This window comes from Mesoplodon bidens (assembly GCF_964165515.1).
Source record: "Mesoplodon bidens genome assembly, contig: HAP1_SCAFFOLD_451, whole genome shotgun sequence".
NCBI lineage: Eukaryota > Metazoa > Chordata > Mammalia > Artiodactyla > Ziphiidae > Mesoplodon > Mesoplodon bidens.
The window spans coordinates 316,185-336,880 of NW_027671878.1; the positions used below are offsets into that span (position 1 = coordinate 316,185).

The 20,696-nt window shown below is 40.9% G+C and overlaps 1 long non-coding RNA gene across 1 annotated transcript in view; it reads left to right on the forward strand.

Annotated features, from left to right (window-relative positions):
- Positions 1–302: 302 nt before the first annotated feature.
- Positions 303–20,696, forward strand: part of LOC308610877 — a 33,712-nt gene continuing 13,318 nt past the window's right edge. Inside the window, exons 1-2 of the long non-coding RNA XR_014014683.1 lie at positions 303–536; positions 18,583–18,647. This is a non-coding gene — a long non-coding RNA (uncharacterized lncRNA). The remainder of the gene's footprint in view (positions 537–18,582; positions 18,648–20,696) is intronic.

Here is a 20,696-nt window from a genome sequence, read left to right on the forward strand (position 1 = left end):
GTATATATCCACACTAATGCATATAAAGCTGTTCCTTGTAGATCTTTTACTTTTTCCATTTGAAGAATTATTTTCACATGTCATATAGAGTTTATCCATTGCATTTTTCCTGTGTATTTGAGCATCATAGGAAGATAAATTCTACTCTTGAAAATGTTAACTGGTGACTGAGACACAGAAAGCTATTCTTCTTACCATTTTTCAATAGTGAGTAGTAGATTCTGTAGGGGTGGAATTTTAAGATGTAAGTATACTGTTTTTCTATACTCCAATTACGTTCCCCTTATCATAGAAATTGACCAGTGAAGTGTGCTGCTGACTTTTCAGAATCCATGTACATACAATCCATTAAGTTATTAGATATAACGTTGGTCAGAAAAGCATACTGTGAAATGTTGCTTTTATTTAAACTCCCACTATTTTCACTCCATGGTTTCAAGATTTGACTTCTTTATTGCCCTCTGGTAGTGGGCTCTGTGAACTGCATATTTACGGGTCTGGAGCACATATCTTCCCGGAGGTATTCAACTCCTCAGGTACAAGCTAAAGAGTAGATGATAAGAAGCATTCATATTTATTAAAACTAATTAAGAATATCAGTAGCCTGACTGTTGTTTCTAAAAATATAAACTATTTATCCTTCTGTTGTCAAACAAGCATATTTCATGAAAAGAAGTATAAATCCTTTTTTGCTTGCAATAAAAGAACAATAATTGAAGGTATTCTTCATTTGGACCAAATACCTTCTCTGAAAATATAAGTTAAAATAGGAGTTGAACTTTTGCAAAATACTCTTTAGTAAATAAAACTCCACATATAATTTCAAATTATCATTGAATTTTACCTTAAATTTAAATATCTATATTGACTTAAGTGCTGTCCTCTGTAATTTCGGATGATTCCCTCCTTTATATCTTCTTCCTCTCTTCAACAAATAAAATACATATGAATGCCTAACATGAGGTAGGGTATTCTCTGTGAAATAATGATGTTGGTATACTTGATTTTGACTTAGCAGAGGGATTGAGCCTCTGTGTTGGTGAATTCTCCCCAGATGGTGCGTGGGGAGAGGGTCAGGCATGTCTCTGTGCTCCTGAAGTTTTCTCTGTGAAACTGTCAACCTCCAATATCAGAAATAACTTCCTTCGTCAGAAGGGATTTTCAGACATTAAAAGTTTTCTCTTAAAGTGCAAATATTTTTAAAATCTATAAAATATAGGGCATTATACATTTTCTTTAGTTACTACAAGCTGAACTTTAACTGAGAAGACTGGGGACTCCATGTATGTGTACATTCATGCATGCATGCATGTTTGTGTGTTACACGTGTGTGTGTGTGTGTGTGTGTGTGTGTGTGTAGGTCTACTGAGGATACAGAACATATTCTGCACAGAGCCGTGGTATATCAGAAGGGAAAAGAGTATAAAGAGTATAAAGGACCAGCTTCACCTGCTTAATTTGTCCCCTGACCTGGTGTCGTCTTATTTTCCACCATCCTTTGCTGATCTGTGTACTAAATACCCAGGGTTCCTGGGTACCCCCAGGTACCTCTGTAAGTTTTACAAGCCTATCAATATCCCATGTACAGTGGATGGAACCTGGACTTTTTGCCCATATAGTTTTCCTTTCCCTCAGAGTTTTCGTCTGAGCTATGTCATGGGGTAGGTACTGTTGTGAAAATTTGTGCTCACTTGTTAAATAGAAACTACTCATTTAACTGTTTAAACAAATAAACAGTATCTTGAGTCAGTTGCACGGCACCTCCAGTCTCCACAAAGCAGAGTTACTTTGGGACAGGAAGTTCTTTTAGTTTCCCCTTAAATCAAAATACAAAGTTATTGAGCAATTCTAGGACCAACCCTATAGTTGCAAACTTGGGAAGAGCTCACAGGATTCTGTAATTGTTTGTTTACCCCCTTACTGGGACAGCAAATAGCTCAATAGTTCTTATACTGAAGTCAAAAGGAAGAATAATACCGGAACAAAATCTGCATTTAACGTCTACGTCTTATTTTTATTTTCTCTTGGCACATAGTAGGTAACTGTTAAATGTTCTCTTGATAAATATTAAAAACACACAAGATACTTCATATACTAGGGGTCATAAAATTTCAACTTTTCTTTTGGTGTAGGGGTTGATGATGAAAAGTTTGGAAACTTCTGATCCATGTTAATGTTCCTGCTTTGAGAACTGCAGGGCGCAGCTTTTAGATGGAAAAAGTTGCCAAGAGGACCAGAAGTAGAATAAAGACATTTATGTAATTCTTCCTTATAATTTCATTTATTGGTTTTCAGCATCTAACTTTGAAAAGTTGCCTGAGGCTGCCTAGGGTCTGCAATAAGGATCACAGCTGTGCTGTCCTACCCCCTCCCCACACGTGGGAGCAGAGCCTTCCCAGCAGTGCTAATAGAGCCCCATGGCTTTCCGCCCACCTCGGTACTGCTCAAAGCAGTGGCTTTTTTCTACCAGCCTCACCCTTCTCCATGTAAATCTTTTTCTTCTTTCCAGTTTTATTGAGATATAATTGACATGTAACACTGTATAAGTTTAAGGTGTACAACATCATAATTTGATACATGTATATATTGCAAAATGATTATACCACAATAAGGTTAATTAACACACCCATGACCTTACACAATTAATTACCTTTTGTGTGTGTGTGTGTGTGTGTGTGTGTGATGAGAACATGTAAGATCTACTATCTCAGAAACTTTTGAGTATGCAATAGAGTGTTGTTAACTATAGTCACCATGCTGTACATCAGACTCCCAGGATTTATTCATCTTACAACTGGAAGGTTATACCCTTTGACCAACAACTCCCCATCTCCTCCACTCCCCAGCCCTTGACGGCCACCATTCTACTCGGTTTCTGTGAGAGCAGCGTTTTTAGATTACACGTAAAAGTGAGATTATGCAGTGTTTGTCTTTCTCTCTCTGACGCATTTCACTTAGCATAATGCCCTCAAGGTTCATCGAAGTTGTTGCAAATGGCAAGATTCCCTTATTTTTTAAGGCTGAATAACATTCCATTCTACATATGTGCCATATTTTCTTTATTCATTTGTCTGTCAATGGACACTATAGAAACAGAAACTCACTCAGTTCCTACAAGTGTCCAAGGTAACAATAGACAAAATATGGATGTTGGTGGGTGTAAATCCAGGCAGTAGGTTAGACTACATCCCACAGGCAGGAAGACCACTATTTTAGGAGGAGCTGCTTTGAATATGAATCAAATAATAATTGATTTATATATCACCAGTTCAGAACTAACTCATCTGTTTTAGACACCTCACCATAGATATGAAATGAGAATGAGTGGAAAAGGAGGCTTCTGAAGGCAAACAGTCATAAAACCCATTATTATTCTGTAAAAAGGAGACTATACAGTCTTACCTTTAGAATCTCAAATCAAAGAAAGACATGTAGCAGCCTCAGTAGGATATAATCACAACAGAAAAAATACAAGCAGAAGGCAGAGGAAAAAGAAGTGCCATTTGGTATGGGAATAACTAGCTCTGTATGTCTCAAAAGCCTCCTATAAACATGTCTGGGTGTCAATACAGTGTAATAATTAATATCCATAAACCCTGAGTCTTAAGAAAAAAAGAACTGTATCTTTTGCTTTCTTTTAGAAAGGGACAGAAAGGTAACTATATTTGCTTTAATAAATACAGAGACTTGGTGCACTTAAATATTTGATCAACTAATTTTAAAAATGTTTCTTACAGCATACATCATTTTCTGATGAAACGGGTAAAATAAGGTTCTAGGGTGTGAGGAGGGCATGAGGTATTATACACATTTTCTTTTCTGTCCTTTTGTAGCTGAATATCCTTTTCCAGGCCTAAAGAAGTAGTAAAATTATGGATCTAAGATTGAATAAAAGGTTTCATAGACATATTTTACATATATGCCATTAGATTTCCACAGAGTTATTTCAGGCTGCTGACAGGCTGCTTGCTTGAGCTGAGACCCCTCTAAACAAAGCCCAGGAAGAAACTAACAACTGTGAAAGCCAACTTATTTCTTCTGTGAGTAACTTGGCTGCAGAGCAGACTAATGACGCCTTTAACCACACTGTTTGAACTCTTTGTCCTTATCTGGGCATCACTATTCTGAAAGTAGAGAAGGGGACTAGGGAAGTTAAAAGAGACAAAAGATGTAAATATGGTCTCTTTGCAGAATCTCAGAGGTCAGGCAACAGTTCTACCTCAGGTGCAGCCTGAATGCTAGTCTCCACCTGGAGTGAATCACTGAAGGATCATTTCTCAGCACATAGTCAGTGTTTGTTAAATTTTCATATTATTTTATCCCAGTGAATAATACTGATGAGGGATTTTGAAACTATTACATTCCGCCAAAGGACTTGATTTTGTAATGATACCAAACCTTGGAAAATAAAGGAAGTAGAGATTGGTGAATCCTTGACAAATTATTAGAGTTATAACTGATTGTTTCATAAGGAAAGATAGGGAATGGATCATTTAGGAACCTGAATGAATACTTTGAATCTCATCTATTTCTGTTAAAACTACAGGTTAGTTGAGCTCAAAAATTGTAGGTTTAAAAATTGTGTTTTTTGGTAATAAAATTTGTTTTAACCCTTCTCTCAATTATGCATTTAAATGTTGACCAATTCACAAGTAACTGTTTACAGTCAATGGATTGGCAAGTGGCTTTGGGATCATTCATTTTATAGTCTGGGATTTCCAGTGTTATCTTTATTTTCCCATGTATACTCTATTTCATACATTTTATTAGCAGTAGTAGTAGAAATAGTAGTAGTAATATCATTATTATTTAGTTAGAGTAGAATTGTTTCTATAACTTCTTACGGTCAGACATATACTAAGCAACACACATTTTGAAAGCACTGGTGTTGGAGTAAATTCGATGTTGATGAGACTCGTCACTGCCCTTAAAGGAGCTTGTCTTCTGGTTGGAAAGATGTGACATATACAATAATCTGAGGCATTAAGTAAATACATGGGTCTGAGGGCAGAAGATCCTGAAGGAAGCAAGCTGCAAAGAACTCATTTTGAATCCTGGCATTCATATTGGCAGATCTCCTCACACCTTTTTAGGACAGTTATAGACAAAGCAAGTAGGACTGGAGAATACACTACAATGGCCAAAATAAGATTTCATGTCATTTCAGCCTAGGGGATTCTTTCTAGGCTTTGAGCATATGATAATTTAAATGCCACCTAAATAGTAAATTTACTTTAATGCTGACAATGTAGAAAAGATATTTTGCTGCAAAAGTATACACAGTAGTAACAAGTGGATTTTGGAAGAAACTAACATTTTGTCTTATACTGATACTACACTATTGCCCTAGACCTAGCAGCAGCCTTTACTCTTTGTTGTTTTCTTCTAAGACTAAAGAGCCTCTTTATTTTTTTCCACCAACAGATCTCAGAGCAATCTGAGTGCACTGGCCAGTTGGGACACAATTATCATTAGAATTTTTGGCTAGAGAAGAAAGCTCCTAATTTAAGAATGGCTTTTTGCCTTCTGAGAGCTCAGAAGAGCAAATTGCAAGCCATCTACATTTATAAAACATGTTTTAGTATGGAAAATTTCAAACATCTACAGAAGTAAAAAGAAAGAAGTAGAAACGTTCATCAATTGTTCTCATCAAATGTCCATTTCAGGCCAATACATTTTCTCTACACCCTCTCTGACTACTACCGCCATAATCCCCAGCAATTTTAAAGCAAATCCCAGATTTCTTTTTCTCAGTGAAAACGTCAGTATACATATTTCTAAAATGCAAGAACTGCCCTTTGTAAGCTCAACTATGTCATTATCACACATCCGCAAATAATAATAATTCCTTAATATCAAGAAATAGCCAGTCAGTTCATGTTTCCTTGATTGTCCTATACATGTATTTTTATTTTAATAACCATTATTTATTTGATTGCTGATCCAAACACAATTTCTTTTAAAGTATAGGTTTAAAAGAACTCAATTTGCTCATTTTTCTTGCAAGTGTTTGTCATTGAATTCAAAGCATTCATCCAGTAGGGTTCCCAACTGTCTGGATTATGCTGATTGCATCCCCTTTATGCTTATACATTTATCATGCTCCTTTGGCCCATGTATTTACTGTCAGTTGGTAGATAGATCTAGAGCACTGACATAATTCAGGTGTGATTTTTTGTCAAGTTTACTTCATAGATAATATTGATGAATTCCAAAAGGAACTATAAAGTGTCTGTCTTACTGTGATGTTGCAGCCATTAATGATCAATGTCTAGCTCCATTAATTTATTAAGGGTACCAAATGGTGATAGTCTACTAATTAGATTATTATTCATTTATTAGCTAGAACATTATTTCATCAAATACTTGGTTGCCCTGAGTTACAGTTTAATTAGGAAAGGAAGAATAAATGTTTCTTTTATTTTATTTACCAGTTTTACAAAAAAAGGAAAAAAACAGGAGAGAGAAAGGTTGACTGCAAAGTAGCTTCCGAAGATGACTAATGAGGCATTTTCTTTCTTTGTTGTTGTTTTCAGTGAGGTTGTTATAAATATCGATGCAGAGATTGTCCCCTCTTAGGTTCACGGATCCTGTTCAAGTTGGCTCCTGAGTCCTTTCCACACAACCACAGTAGTCTTTGAAGTCTTCCCAGCTCTCTTGTACGACAAGGTGTAACAGGAACATCTAGTTCGTTTCTTATGCTGGATTTGAAATCAGCTATTTCTCCAAGGAGGCATTATCCACTGTGTTTATTCAAACTTGTGTTCCTTCTAGTTTAACCTTCTCTCGAGACATGATTTTTTTAAACAAACTACTTACTGAATTTTTTCACCTTTTCAAATCTTGCTATTCTCCAATCACTTCATTTCTGATTTTTTCTAATTTCTTTTATGTTTTTCTTAAAACCAGTTTCTATTCCTTTTAAAATTTCTTTTACTTTTTCCGCAATATCAGGCAATAAATTTCATTTGTTCTGTGGACGTGTCTTTCTGTCACGTTTTCAGGATTTGCTGGAACTTTCTTTTCACCCTTCTTTTTTCTTTTTTTTCCTCACTGATTTTCTACAGGATGTGAATGGAATACTCTTCTGTCACTCATTTTTAAATGAAATAAGTTTCCACTTTAGGAGGGAATCATAGATCAGAATATAATTTCTAGCTTCAGAACTCCAGGGCTCACTATCTTCTATTATTTTCACAACATAATTTTTAAAAATGACCTTAAAATTTCTAAAATCTTCCTCCTCGGCCCTCCTCTGCCCATTTACCCAGGGCTCCTCTTTCTTGTCCTTGTTGAGTATGGGGATTTGTTCTGGAATGGTGCTTTGGTATGATAGGTGTCAAGGTTTCACAGACCCCAGAACACTTGGCATCCTCAGAACATTTCAAAGTTCTTGCACTCAGCTGCAAGGTGGAGCCTGCAACGTTCACTCCCGGTTTCTGTCGCTGTTCTCAATGAGTTTTTGTCTCAGTGAGTTCTTGAACCATAGTAACCTTTGGCTCTCCTGAAAGAGAGAGAGAGTCCTTCCCTCGTCTTCCTCCCACACACCTTGGGATACACATATGTAGGTCTTTTTCCTGTTGTTGATTTGTTCCTACCTGGCTGTATGTTGCAGTTAATGTGGACACCTTGTTGTAGATGTTGTCTGTGGGTTTTTGATCTTGCTATTCTAGATGCTTTTCTTTCTTCTTTGTGGGGGTGGGGGCTTGTGTATTTAGGGGAGGGGTGGCATATTCAGGGATAAAAATCTTCTCTGTAGCCACCATCATTTCCCCAGAATCCTCTGCCATTAATATTTAAAAGAAAATCATAGGAATCATTATCCGGATCCTTAGGATAATCATTACATTGTATCTGTCTTTTTTGCAGGCTTCAAGCTGCCTGTGGCTCGCCACGTTAGTATACTGACATGACTGGGCAATGCCTAATTTGACAGGTTCTTTCTGTACTACCTTCCTCCTAATCATGACAGTCTTGTATGCTATACGTAGTCTTCTTTACTGATAGGGAATTTAGAAAATACAGGAAGCCATGGGTTTAATAGCTGAAAGTGGAATTAATGTGTTATTTTTCTCAGGTAAAATATCATAAGACTCCTTAGGCCAAAGTTGTAAAATGAAATCGCAAATTTCCTGGAATCATTTTGCAAACGTGAATGCCCACATAAAGTACACTAGGACTTGAATCCAAGGAATAACACATTTTTAGAGCCTCCAGATTTATAAACTTAGTACAATTCTGCATTACTCCTTAAGGCAACTGAAGAAAATAATTTTGTGATCAAATAAATATTGATTTTATTAACATAGTTATTTTAAAAGTTTATAAAGCTTTTAAAAAATGTTAAGGCTCTGTCAGGCTCATCAGTTGTTATTTCTTTTCTAGAATCTTGGATAAAGGAACAGTCGTTTGAGGGGAAACATGGTATAAAATGGGAAGATAATCTAACAGTGAAGATAGTTATATCTCTTCCTGTGTGATGAACTACTCCTAAGCTTGGTGGTTTAAAACAACAGGCACTTTATCTCCTCACAATTTGTGAATCAGCAGAATGGGCTGGGATCCCCTGGGTGGATCTATCTTGCTTTCTCCTGAGGTGACTACTGAGGCTGCCATCATCTGGTTGCTGGACTGGGGCTGGTTGCTTTCACATGTCTGGCCATTGATGCTGGCTGTGGCCTGGGCCTATTCTCCACTAGGTTAGCCAGGCTTCCTAACATGTCAGGTTTCCATGAGGACAAGCCCTAAAGCACGAGTACTCTCCAAGCTTCAGCTCTTGATATGCCATTGGGCCAAAGCAAGTCATGTGACCAAACCCAGGTCAAGGTGGAACAAAACTACACAGGGTGAGAAAACGGGGGGGAGGGTCATTTTCACTGGGGGTCAGTAGTCTAACAAACTGCTGCAATAACTATATAAAGAAAAGCCCCCCGGAGGACAACTGGCAAAAAATAAATGTGTGCGGTGTGGGGTGGGGGTTTGGCATGGGGGGGAAAAGGCAGTAAGCAGGGGCTACCAAAATCTGAAGATTCTGGAATTTTTGGAAAATCCACTGGGATTACAGGAGTTACACAACCATGTTCTGACACCAGAAGAAAGGTCCCAGTTGAGCATCAGGGAAATCTAGCGCTCTTCCTCCATTGCATCAATTTCCACATTTCTTTGACTCAGCATATTTGTAGAATGAATCATGACTTTCTATAAATTTTTAGTTCAGTTTTTCAAAGAAATAGTGACCTCGCTTCTATCTGCTGTGCCACAAAAATGCCGTAGAAAAAAATTCCTTCTGTTAAATCGCTCACTAGGTGAAATTGTATGTGTAACCTAGTACCAAAGAGGTATTAAGAATCGCCACAGCCGAGCCGGCCCTCCGCACCACACACCCTGTAGCAGCCAGTGGGTGAGCCGGGAGTCGAGGAGGTCACCGTGGGAAGGAGGGGCGCGGGCAACGTGTCAGCCTCCTTCCATCTCCGTGGAGCCACCTCGTGCCTCTGGTACAGGGAGTCGTCCACAGCAGCCGTCGGTGGCCAGCCTTGCAGCGCTGTGTTCTAGGTCAGTAGCTTCCAAGACTCCAGTTGGATTCATTGGAGTAGGCAACGTGGGGAATCCAGTGGCAAAAGAGCTCTTGAAACATGGCCAGCCACTCACTATTGCTGATGTGTTCCCTGATGCATGCAAAGAGCTGCTAGATGCAGGTGAACCCGGTAGTGTCTTCTGCAGCGGATGTAGCCGAAAAAGGTGACAGAATTATTACAGTGCATCAATGCGCTAGAAGCTTATACTGGAGCAAATGGAATTCAAAAAAAAGTGAAGGAAGACTATTAATAGATTCTAGTACTTTTGATCCTATGGTTTTGAGAGAATTGGCCAAAGAAGTTGAGAAAATGGGAGCAGTTTTCTCGGATGCCCCTGTTTCTGGTAGTGTGGGAATGGCTCGATCTGGCAACCTCACACTTAGGATGGGAGGGGTTGAGCTGCTGTGGTGCATGGGCTCCCATGTGGTGCATCGTGGAGCTGTCGGGACTGGCCAGGCTTCGCAGATCTGCAAACACTTGCTGTTAGGTGTTAGTAGGATCGGAACTGCTGAAGCTATGAATCTGGGACTCAGGTTAGGGCTTGACCCAAAACTCTTGGCTAAAATCCTAAATACGAGCTCAGGACAATGTTGGTCAAGTGACACTTACAATCCTGTACCTGGGGTGATGGATGGAGTTCACCTGGCTAATTACTATCAGGGCGGATTCTGAGCAACACTCATGGCTAAGGATCTGGGATTAGCATGAGGCTCTGCTACCAGCACGAAGAGCCCAGTCCTTCTGGGCAGTCAAGCCCATCAGATCTGCAGGGGTGTTGTGCGTGAAGGGCTACTCTAAAAAAGACTTCTCATTCGTGGTCCAGTTTTTGCAAGAGGAGGAGACATTCTGAGTTTGCCCTCTGGCTGTGAACACTGAAACATTGAAACCAAACTGTGTCTTGGAGCCCCTTATGGCTCACTCCACAGGAAAATGGGCTTAATCAAAGGTCAACTGTCTGCTTTTGAGTGTCTAGGTCAGGGGTCCCCAACCCCTTGGCCTTGGACGGGTACCAGTCCACAGCCTCTTAGGAAATGGTCTGCACAGCAGGAGGTGAGTCGCAAGCAAGCCAGCTATAAGCTTCATCTGCCGCTCCCTATGGCTCACATTACCGCCTGAACCCCACACACCCCGCCTCCCCTCCCTGGAAAAATTTGCTTCCAGGAAACCGGTCCCTGGTTCCAAAAAGGTTAGGGACCTCTGGTCTAGGTCACAATAGATCCTGGGATTTTTCACCCATTTTAAACTGCTTATTCTTTTTATCTATTTAACAAACATATCATCTGTAATTTTTTTTTTCTGCAAGCCACAGATGGTAACTGCTAGCTAGCTAGCTGATTGGCCTTTTTCAAAAGTTTGATTCCTGAGCATCTTCAGCTAAAACGCTGCCTATTTCACTCAGGATATTATTTACTCCACTTTACAAATAAAACTAAAATTGTTTTCAACAGGATAAAATCTATCCTCGAGGAAAGAAAAGAAATTGGTGTGAGAAAAGGTATTAGAGAAAGGGGAAGTATAGTGAATTACTACCTGTGTGCCTCAGAAAATTTGTCCTGTTACCCCAGTGGTGATATTCTTGCATTGAGATTACTGGTTTATTTTCTAGTTGTTAAAGCAAGAGAACTCCTTGCTGCATGTTATGTAATTTGGACTCTGTTACAATTATCTTGGTGTGCCCCTCTTGTAACAACTTCCCATACTCAGCAAACTGTTTTTTTCATATTTTTGCTTCCTTGTCCATTTTTACTGCATATTTTTTACTTCAAAAGAATGACATCTTTAGAACTGTTTCAGAGCCAGCGATGATATGTGCTTTAGATAATTATTACACTATGCTAAATATAACCATATTCTTTTGAATTGAAATAAATTTCTATGCTGATAAAAAAAGAGAGGCACATTTCATCAATGTTTAAATAGTATCCTTCCTCCTCTAAAACTTAAAATAGGATTCAGTCTGATTCCTAAAGGGTTATTTTCTTCAACAACAAGAGCTGACTTAGGCCATTTCTTGGCAGTGGAATCTGAGCATAGAGGTCTCTGTCTCACTGCCCTTTGATTCTCACTCACGGTATCCTGGGTGAATGTAATGGATGGGCGTGCCCTTATGACTTAGCCTACTGCTACTGCTCCTGATGAGGGCTAATGGTGTGGGCCACTTTAAATCTTGCCCAGCAAAGTGCTGACATCTGGGGTTTCCTATCAAGTTTACCAGATATTCCACAGTAATTTCATAATTTACACAACATAAAAACACTGATCTTGAGCTTAGGAAAGCATTTCATTTAAACAGATACAGAACACTACTCTACAAAATGGTTTAAAATTTGTGAGCAATTGCATTAAATAAACTCTAATATAAATTAATCTAATACAAGTAAACTAATAGTTGCAAAGCTACTGGTCGCTTCAGAAGTGGTGGCTACGGATAACTTCAAAGTTGTTTCCTCAATGCATTAAGAGGCGAAACTATTTGCTGTCAACTTCTTCTTGTGGAAGCTTTTTTCCTTAGTTTGATGCTGATTCGTGTTATGAATGTATAGGAACCATTACTGGTTCTTCCTTTCCATATTCAGTGCACCATTATACTTCTATCCTCTTAAGATCTGGATATCTGTTACTGCTACTGTTGGCTGGAGCCTGGCAGGAGGAAAGCTCTCAAGAAAAAAGGTCAACAAGTGTTAAAGAGTTTTAGCATACTACTGAGACTTTTTATCTACCATAATCATAAGAAATAATAATTAAAATTACAGCCTGGTCAGTGAGACCTTGAGTAAATTGTGGAAGCATCCATGTTTCCTACAGTTTCAGGGGATGGATATTTCCTGTTATTAACTCTATATCCTCTTCAACTGGAACAGAGAGACCTTTCTCTGTTGAAGCAGTTTTGTCTTTTTCCTGGGCATTTTTAGTTTTCTCTTATGAGAGACTTGTAAAGCTTACCTACACAAACTTACACATACACGTATAAAGCAAAGAAGGGATAGAGTAGTCTTGAGAGGACACTGTTTTGTAGCAGGCACACAAGACAGAGGTAATACTCCCTGATTGCATTTGCCTCCCTAGCCCCATCTCCTTTGTGGAAAGCATCAGCATTCTGAGTGGTCTCTGCACCCCACTAACTGGACGGAACACTGCATTGGCATTCTTAGGGAGCACTGATGGTCCCTACGGAAACTGTGGTTAGAGCTTGTGCAGCCACAGTGCACAGGAAAGAAACAAATATACTTCATATAACATGCTTACTCTGTTTTGCTTAATTAGCACTTATTCCTTGTAAAAGGCTGATTTCTGCTTTGACAGGGAGTAATCGAACTCTGTATTCACCCAAACCATAAAATTAAAGTTAACATACCTCAGCTTTTCATCCTACTGGAAGAAATGTATGAAATCTAAAGTTATTTTTTAATTGCTGCTGTTTAGAATGCCTGAAGCCCATTTGCTGAACTTGTTAAAGAGCAGTGTTAATGAGGGTATTTTTCGTTTCTTTCTTTTCCGACCACAGCATGAATTCTCAGCCCAAAGTGTGCCCTGTTTCCCACAATAGAGACGGGGAAAAGTGCAAGTCTCTCACCACAAAGCATGAGACAACTACAAATACTTTTCTCCCAGAGTTAACATTGATGACAGTCTTTGTGGAAAAGGTCTTCCTCTTTTTGCGGGAATACAGTAGAAATGCAAGTCATATTCTCCATAATTTCACTACTGGAAAAATAATTTCATAGTCCATATATATATGTGTGTGTGTATATATATATATATGTATATATATATATATACATATATATATATACACACATATATATATATATATATATATATATATATATTTTTTTTTTTTTTGCGGTACGCGTGCCTGTCACTGCTGTGGCACTTCCTGTTGCAGAGCACAGGCTCCGCACGCGCAGGCTCAGCGGCCCTGGCTCACGGGCCCAGCCGCTCCGTGGCATGTGGGATCTTCCTGGACTGGGGCACGAACCCATGTCCCCTGCATCGGCAGGCGGACTCTCAACCACTGCGCCACCAGGGAAGCCCCATAGTCCATATTTTTTATTGGTCTTCTTAAAAACATATACAGTGTTTACAATAAGGAGTAAAAGAGAAGATTTTCAATGCGATATTTCAAGGAGCATTTTGTAAAGGCGGGATCCAGTCCGAACTTTGGAAAATTAACACACACCTATGAGATCAAAGAGTCACCTGCAAAAAATTTTATTATGTTTTTCTTTCATACTAGTTTCCTAAAGGTGCATTGTTACTTCTTGGTAATGTAATAGTCAGAAATGACTATAAGGTGGCCATTTGAGGAAGAAGTAGCTCTTACATAAGTGTCTAGTGACCATATCTCTTTTGATACAATACCTCTTGGTTTCAGAGGCTTGCACAGATTTCCTCTAAATGAATAAACTTAGTAAGATTTTTCTAACTATCAGTTAATCTAAAAGTAGATTTAGAAATCTACTTCTGAAGCAGTTTTGTTAATTAATTATTGGTCAGTTCTCTTTCTGATTGGTACTTCTTTCTGCAAAACAAATCCCTGTACTTAGAACAATTAATACCACCATCCCTGGCTCCTTGATTATTACACAGTGATGTTTCTTGAGAAAAAAGCTTACCCTTTTTGGGGGGAAACTTCAGTCCATGAAGTAAAACTTCATTAAAACTAGATCTGCTTCTAATGCCAGTGTGATGCAGATCAGTATCCCCTTTCTTTTGACTTTCCAGGTTGTGTGAAGAGAATGGTATGGTTTGGTTTAGGAAGGGTTGTAGCTTAAGAGGATTGCATTATGTTTCTGTGTCACTTTGGGGGGGTTTTATTTCAATATTATATCCTGTTCTGTAAAAACACCATAGTCATTCTCTTACTTCTTATTAAATAATTAAACGCTGCCCTTTGTTTACTTTCCCCTTCTGATCAGAAGACTCCTCTCCACTCTAGGCCTTGATCTGAGTTCCAATTCATCAGCTTGTAGTAGCTACACTTCTGGTTTCTGAAGTGAGACAGATATGGGTCCCATTTCTGTCTTCATCAGTTATAATTTAGCCTCTGATATATGCATACCAGAGCTGGCAGTGACAAATATTTTGCTTCTCCTTATAGGGTTCTGTGCATTTTAATAGAGGATCACAATATTTTAAGTAGAGCTGGGATGGGGTGGAAAGAAAGAGCAGGAAAACATGCTTTTAGGAAGGTCTGAAATACAAATCACATGGAGGTAACTGCTTGAGAGAAAACCACCCCTACCTGAGTATTGTCAATAAAGTAGCACAGGGAGGCAAACGAATCAATTGTTCACTAAAAATATTTTTCTTCAGAAGAATAAAATTCACAAGAAAGCCTCATTGCAAATAAAATATATTTGTTTTCCTAAAGGAAGATATTTGAAAAGTCGTAGTAAATACCTGCTTTGACCTTCTGTGTCCCTAGTGTTCTATCTCCACTAAGTTTTATGAACACTACATAGAGGAGGAGCCTGAGTCTCAAAGACCATAAGTAAGAGAGGGATTCCAGAGCCTTTGCAAGGTCCATTATGCCCCATGACTTCCCATTGCTTGTGCTGTTCATCCAGATAGGTGCTTAGGATACCAGAATGAATACATCTCTTTCGAGAGGTTTTTAACAGACATTAGATACTAAACAAGTACAACACCTAACAAATAGAACAGAATGCTTTATTTAAAGCAGAAACAGAATAAATGCTCACCTAGTATCGTTTAAATCCCCTTTAAATTATTTTTTGAATCAACATGTTTATATTTGAGGGTATTTTCTTATTTTTTCCTAGTTCCCTTTACTTGCACCTCCTTTCTTTTTCCCAACTGAAAGGTTTATGGTTTCAAAAGTAATTACTTCTTGAAGAAAGTTTTCGTGTATACTAAGTGCTACCTAATGGAAGCCATAAGCATAGAGTCTGCTAGCATTTAGAGTGGTATAATACATAGCCAGGTTGAATCAAGTGGGAGAGAAGGTTAATCATTCTTTGAAACTGGCAGTGTTGCCGGAGGTGGATTAATATGCTTTTTGAATCTCTTATGTGCTGTAAGTCTCCTTGATCACAATCACTATGTTAATGGTTGAGGTTTTGAATTAGAGGTGTCTCCTGGACTCAGCTGGGCCAAGTCCCTTCATCTCTCTGGCCATATTAGGTGATAGTTTTCTCATTTCAATACACGATCTACGTTAGAGGGAGTGTTGACTATACCAGACTTTCAACGTGGGCACCCAGAAAGTGGAAGAATCTCTCTATTGGTGATTAATCATAACTCTTTTCATTGTGAATATAGTCCTTCCCTTAGGTAAGGCAGGAAGACCATGAAAAATAGAAAGTTCTCGGGTGTCTGTGGAAGCTGGAGTGCTCTCGACCTGTCAGCTCACTGGCAGAGCAGGCTTCGTCCGGACACTAGAGAACAAAATGTGAAATTGGCACCAGCCAGCCTCTCCATTGCACAGGATATCCCTATTTAAATTTGACAACCAGGATATTTTACAATTTGAAATTCTTGTCATCTGGTTTTCTTTAGTTTTTTCTTTGGGTTGAAAAGACTGAGAAGCTTGTTAAAAAGTCTGGAATTCTGATGGTGAGGCTTAACCAGATGTATTGAGTCATCAATCAGCAAACATTGACCAACGCTTACCATTCCCCCAGTTACTATACTAAGGACCCAGACACGTCTCAGATAGTGGCCTTGCTCATTCACTGTATTTACAGTACTTTTTTCTAAATGTAACCAGAGCTCAGGTAAAGACAAGACATTGATTTGAGTCTGAAGTAAACAAAGCTGACTGGTCTGATCCCTTCAGTTTCCAGAATTATTTTGTTTCAGGTAGTAATTTTCCCAGACCAATAGAACAAAGTCCTATCGTCTATTTATTTAATATTTTATCACAATAGTCCTTGCCCCTTTGACCTCTAGTGAGGAAACTTGCCTAAGAAACTGAAATATGCTTAGGTTCTATGGGTAAGTGCAGATAATGATATGAATGAAATTGAAAATGAAAGCCAAAGGTGGAAAAGGCAGTTCTGAATAGATGAAGTAAGACAGAGGTATTTGAAAAATCAAGTAGAAAAGATACCATAAGGAATGGAGAGCTTCTGGAAGTTTTCTAATAGGTGAGGTGTTGGTACATCTTTTTTTTTTTTTCTTAATAACATGTCTGGCAGTTGTATGCCAGAGAAAGTTATAAGGGGGTTGACTATATGCGTGAAGTCCAGTGAGAACACTGTTTCTGTAGGCCACTGACGATGTTCTGAGTGTACATTCTATAGTACTAGAAATTAAGTTAGGAAACAAAGGGTAATCTGATGTCATTTTAAATGAAATTTCACAAATGATTAGAGCTAAAAGGTGTCTTTTCACTCAGCCAACACGTTGAGCACGTACTATGGGGCAAGCACTGTGCTTATGGGTAAGAGATAAAAGAAAAAATAAAGGCCAGAGGAACTCAAAAGAGAGTGTGAGAGATGCATGAACAACTCATTACAATCGAATAGGGATAGCCTATTAAATAAATAGATCATAAAAATATAAATTTGTAAAACAGAACTTGGAGTCAGTAACCTTTCTAGGGGATATTAAAGAGAATGCCAACAATGAGGGGGTCTTGGAATTAGGTTTTGAACGTCAGTAGGAATGTTCCACGTGGAGAGAAGGTCAGGGGCATACCAGGCAGAAGGAACATCCTGGACTTGAGAGCCAACACAATATATTTAAGTGACTGTAAATGAGATTCTTCTTGACTAGAGCGTAGGGTATAAGTTGCCAAATGGTAGAAAATAGAGTATAAAAGTTAGGCCGGAATGAAAGTATAAAGTGTCATAATTCTTATGATGAAAGATAGGTGTTTTCTACAAAATGGGTTACTTATAAATATTTTAAAAATAGAGACCCCGAGAGAGGAGCGCGCCCGAGGAGCAGCCCCCGGAACGGAGCCTCGGGAGCCCGGGGCTGGTGAGTGAGTCCCCACAGGGTAGGTGTTGCGTCTGCAGGCCTGCAGGCGGTTGTGGAGCCTGCGGCCCTTGGAGAGCAGGGCTTGGGAGACCGCGGCTTGCAGAGCGGGGGCTTGGCTTTGCCCGCCCCAGGGCCCGCAGTAGAGCCACCTGGAGGGTTTGACCGCTTCCCGGAGGTGGAGGGGCCGGGCTGGAGGACAGGGCTGGCTGCTCCGGATGGGGCTCCCCTGGGACTTGTGAGCTCTGGGTGTCCTGGGGGAGCAGGGTCCACAGGCTCGGCCGGGACGTGCCGCGTCTTCCCCTCCGTCCAACCCCCATCCTCCTCCTCCTAGTCCTCCCCCTCCTGTCGCCGTCTCTGCATCTCGCACGTGTGTCTCAAGGCGCGTCAGCACCTTGGTTGTCTACTGTAAGCGTCCACCGCCCCCCTGGGTTGTGCCCTGTGGAGTCGCACAGTGTAATCGGTGCAGGATGAGTCTGCAGGGCTTCTGTCCTGCTGCCTCAGGTGAGGAAGGAAGCGATGGGGCCTGAGAAGGGAACTGACTTGTCCTGGATCCTCACCGGGTGTGCACATGGGGTCGCTCACAGGACTCCAAACTCCTAGGGCAGGTGTTCTGTCCACTTAAAGTCAGCTTTAATAAAAGATGTTTTCGAGCGTCGCACTTAAGTTTGTAAAGTTTGTACAAATCATTGCAAGACTGAAACGCACCTGAGTGTGTCCCTTTATTCTGGGTATCCTGTGGATGTTCTGATCTAAGTTGTTAACAGACTGAGAAGAGGTAAACTATAAGCGTTTTTTAATTTCATATTTAATGACGGAGGTTTATTTTAATAGGATTCAATGTACACTCGCTACGGAAAAATAAAGTATCCCCTCAGGTACCAGAGTCACGTGGGAGTTACAGACCTGAGGGTGGTTGCTCCCTTCTTATTCTCACAGGCCCTTCTGAAGGTGAAAGGACGGGTCTCCCACAGGTGTCTCTTGTGGAGCGCGGGGCGGGTGCTCGTGCACCCCGAGCCGCTTCAGTCGTAGCTTCACTGCCTGCGTTTTCCTTCTCCAGGTCCGCCTCCACTGTCACAGTCCTGCACGTTGTTCCAAGAGCAGCGGAAAATGAATCAGCCTCTGGTGAGTTTTGCTGTTTACGTATTTACCTGCTGCTGTTCTTTTGTGATAACACCTTGGGAGGCGCATAGTTCAAAAGTTAAAATGGGAAAGTAGGAGTCGGTAAAAGATGTGGTTAGACAAAGCGTAGAGGAGCAGGTCAGCACCAAGTGTTTCTGGCAAGTTCTACGTGTAGATCCCACGATCCTCTTAGAGCCACAGTACAAGCCTCGTGTTCTTGACATTTGTGGCAGAACACCATCCCTTGCTTGACTTATATGGTCCTGCCAAATCACTTTTGTTCTCGAGCGTTAAAAGGTTTCCTTGAGGATCCCGCTGTAGGCCGTGAGCCTTCCTGAGAGACAGCCCCTAACGTGTTGACATTGGTGCCTTCCTTGTGCTTCCTGTAAGCCGAGAGCGTGCTGTCCAGGGAGCACTCAGTGCATATAAGTTGTCTGTTCAGTAGAACACCGTTGTCACATAGGTACATTGTTTTCAGTGCTCAGTCGAGGGATGCAATGAGGATCATCTGGAAGAACAGCCTTGTCACCCTTCCAGTAAATTGCGCTCTTTGTCTCTTACAATCTCAGAGGGTCGCGCTACACACCATGCAGTGAGGTCTCTGGCAAAGATTCTTGTTTCCCAGCTGAATTGTATCGTGCAGCCTGCGGTCTTGGTTCTGCCCCTCCACGGAACCTGATCCGGTTGAGGTGACCTGGCATCCAGCGTACAAAGCAGTGGAGATTTGCCAGTCGTCACCTCAGACCACTGTCGCCTTGCCACCTGCAGAGTCTGCTCTGTTGGTTTCTGTGACAGATCTCTCCTTGCTGTCTTCCTGACTGACTCTGTCTTCCGCCCTCTGTGTGTGTTGTCGTTTCACCCTTGGTCCATGACTCTCCACCCCGTCTGATCTCACCCTCTGGTGCTTTTCACCTCCAGCTCTGTCAGTTCTCCCACCTGGACCAGACAGATGCCTCCGTCCAGCCACTTGCCAGCATCTCTATGGAGTTTGTCCAAAGGGCACCTCGGATGACTAGATCCAGTAGATCCAGAAATGATTATTTACAGCTCCCCTGCCCCTTGCCTTGTCCTGTTGTCTCTGGCGGCTCATCGTTGCATCATCCAGCCTGTCACCTGCCCAGAAAAATGAGTTCATTCTAAAGTCCTTCTCCATCCTCTGTTACCACGTTGTAGTGTGAGGCTTGTTAATGTCGTCTTCTGGATGGTTTTTATTCGTTCTCCTTCATCCCATACTTGCTACCATTAAAACAGCTTATCTGTTCATTTCTGTAGTTACAGAAACTTCTTTTCTGTGCCGCTACCTCTTTCCTCCAGCAGCTCAAGTGTATTCTCCACGCTGAGTATTTCTCCTAAAATATTAATCACAGCGTTTTGTCTGCATGTGGGAAGCACTTTAGAGGTTCCCTGGGTGACTGGACAAACGAGGTTGCCGTTCCGCGGAGCCATTAGCCATCGAGCCCAGCACTGGGCGGAGGTCGTACCTCGCTGATGATGCGTTTGGATGGATCTGTGGGGTAAAATCCTGATCGGAGAGGCTTAGGAGAGAGGAGTGGGAGAACTGGGTTTGTTCTGGTCCCAACTTTTTCAAGACATTTTGCTGTGACGGGGAAAATAGCAACTGGACAGTAGCTGGGGTAGGAGCTGAGGTCCGGGGAGGATGTTGTGTTGTGTTGTGTTGTATTGTGATGGGAGAAATAACAGTGGGAATGATCCAGTAGATGCGTGTGGGGGAGGGGAGAGCTGCTGCCTGTGGTCCTGGAGTGGGGAGGGGATGGCTGAGCAGGGTTGCAGTTGGGGAAGCCCTCCGATGGCTTCTCTGTTCTCAGGGAAGCAGCTGAAACAGAAGGCTTGCAGGGGCCTTCTCTTTGAGGGGAGAGCAGAGCTCTGGGGCCCAGCTCCATCGTGACCATCAGCACACACAGTCCAGCCAGCTGGGAAGACTGTACTTGCCTTCCCTGCCTGAAAAGCCATCTCCTTTCTTAAATGTGGGAGTAATTACTCTTTGGGGAGCCTATGTAATTACATGGGTGCTTCTCAGCTCAAAACGAATTG